The sequence below is a fragment of the Neophocaena asiaeorientalis genome, unplaced genomic scaffold (genome assembly GCF_003031525.2).
Source record: "Neophocaena asiaeorientalis asiaeorientalis breed wild unplaced genomic scaffold, Neophocaena_asiaeorientalis_V1.1 scaffold77, whole genome shotgun sequence".
NCBI classification, from domain to species: Eukaryota; Metazoa; Chordata; class Mammalia; order Artiodactyla; family Phocoenidae; genus Neophocaena; species Neophocaena asiaeorientalis.
In genome coordinates this window covers 5,668,860-5,670,729 of record NW_020174645.1, presented here as the reverse complement: position 1 = coordinate 5,670,729, position 1,870 = coordinate 5,668,860, and the positions used below count along the sequence as shown (strand labels likewise).

The 1,870-nt window shown below is 43.4% G+C and overlaps 1 pseudogene; it reads left to right on the top strand.

Annotated features, from left to right (window-relative positions):
- Positions 1 to 253: 253 nt before the first annotated feature.
- On the top strand, positions 254 to 1,008 carry LOC112408823 (ATP synthase F(0) complex subunit C2, mitochondrial-like; annotated as a pseudogene).
- Positions 1,009 to 1,870: the final 862 nt, after the last annotated feature.

The following is a 1,870-nucleotide window of genomic DNA, read 5'->3' as shown; positions in this document are numbered from 1 at the left end:
GCTTAGCTGCTCTGCGGCATGTGGGATCTTCTCGGGTCAGGACTCGAACCCGTGTCCCCTGCATTGGCAGGCGCATTCTTAACCACTGCGCCACCAGGGAAGTCCCTGAGAGACGTAGATTCTTGAGTATGTTATTTTATCTCTAGAATCCAGCTATTCCTGAAACTGCAATCCAATCCTGGATTCTTAAAATGTTTTCATTAAAAAAAATTTTTTTTTCTGTATATCTCTGTCTCTCTGCACTGAGAGCAGCTCTCCTGCCACAGCTCTTCATCCCCTGAAAATGTACATTTGCACGTTTGTCTCCACCTCCTTCTAGGTCAGGAGAACCTCTAAGCTACTGAGCCCATCGCTGTCCGCAGTGGTGCTGAAATGAACAGAGACGCTGACAGATGAGAGCCTCAGCAGCTTGGCATCCCCATGTCCCCTGACTTCGCTTACTCTTAGCAGCAGCTTCCAAAACAGTGCCCCCCAGCTTTCTTTTTTAACTTTTTATTTTATGTTGGAGCATAGTTGATTAACAATGTTGTGTTAGTTTCAGGTGTATGGCAAAGTGATTCTGTTATTCTTTTTTTTTTTTTTTTTGCAAAGATGGTACAAGAATCCCCACTTACTCTTTTATTTATTTTGATTTTTGGCTGCACGGCACGGCACGTGGGATCTCAGTTCCCTGACCAGGGATTGAACCCGTGACCCCTACAGTGGAAGCATAGAGTCTTAACCACTGGACCGCCAGGGAAGTCCCCGATTCAGTTATACATATACATTGCAGTGCCATTTCAAGGGACATCAACACAGCAGCCAAGTTCGTTGGACCTGAGGCTGTCACAGTAGGTGGCTGGCTCTGGGGCTGGAATCAGGACTGTGTTTGGGAGCCTCATCATTGGTTATGCCAGGAACTCTTCTTTGAAGCAACAGCTCTTCTACACCATTCTGGCCTTTGCCCTCTCAGAGGCGATGGGGACCTTTTGCCTGATGGTGGCCTTTCTCATCCTTTTTACCTTGTGAAGGAGCTGTCTCCACCTCTTATAGTGCTTTCTCCTGTGTTTCTCTGCCCTGTATGTTCCTTTTCCTATACCTCCCCAGGCAGCCTAGGGAAACTGGTTGGCTCAGGGTTTGACAAACAAATAGAGAACACAGAGAAAAGACAAATACTGTATTAATTTAAACATATGTTTTTTTTCTAAACCAGTTTAAACATCAAAGATCCAAGCAAAAGGTACCATCTTGCTCTTGAGAAAATAATTCTCAAAGGCTATCCATCCTTCAAGAGAAAAGGGTGACAAATACAAACTCTCTTTTCAGAAAAGAATAAATGTTTTCAATTTAGACCAGAGCTAACAGATGAAAAATGTATTAGTTTTGAAGATAGTTCATGTAGCTTGGGAATAAACTGAGCCCAGTTCACTGGTCAGTTCTCATCCATGTGTGTCTCGATCCACTGGTGTGTTGAAATCAGTTTCTATTTCTTATTTATTTACTTTTTTTGGCCACACCACACAACTTGTGGGATCTTGGTTCCCCGACCAGGGATTGAACCCATGCCCCCTGCAGTGAAAGCGAGGAGTCCTAACCATTGGACCACCAGGGAATTCCCTGAATCCAGTTTCATGTATGGCATGTGTCTGGTAATTTATTGCTAGTATGGAAATATTAGAGTTTAAAGTTTTATTTACATAAGCAGATGAGACAGATTGAAGGTTAGCCCTGTGTTTCCCTTTGGACTGGGCCTTGTTCTAAGAGCTCCAAAATGCCTTCTTGAGGGGGAAAGAAAGGAATCAAACAACAACCCATTTAATCTACCATAGTCCATGGCCACCTACCTTACGTGTGTATTGTAATTAGTTGCGGAAATCACAAATTATTATAA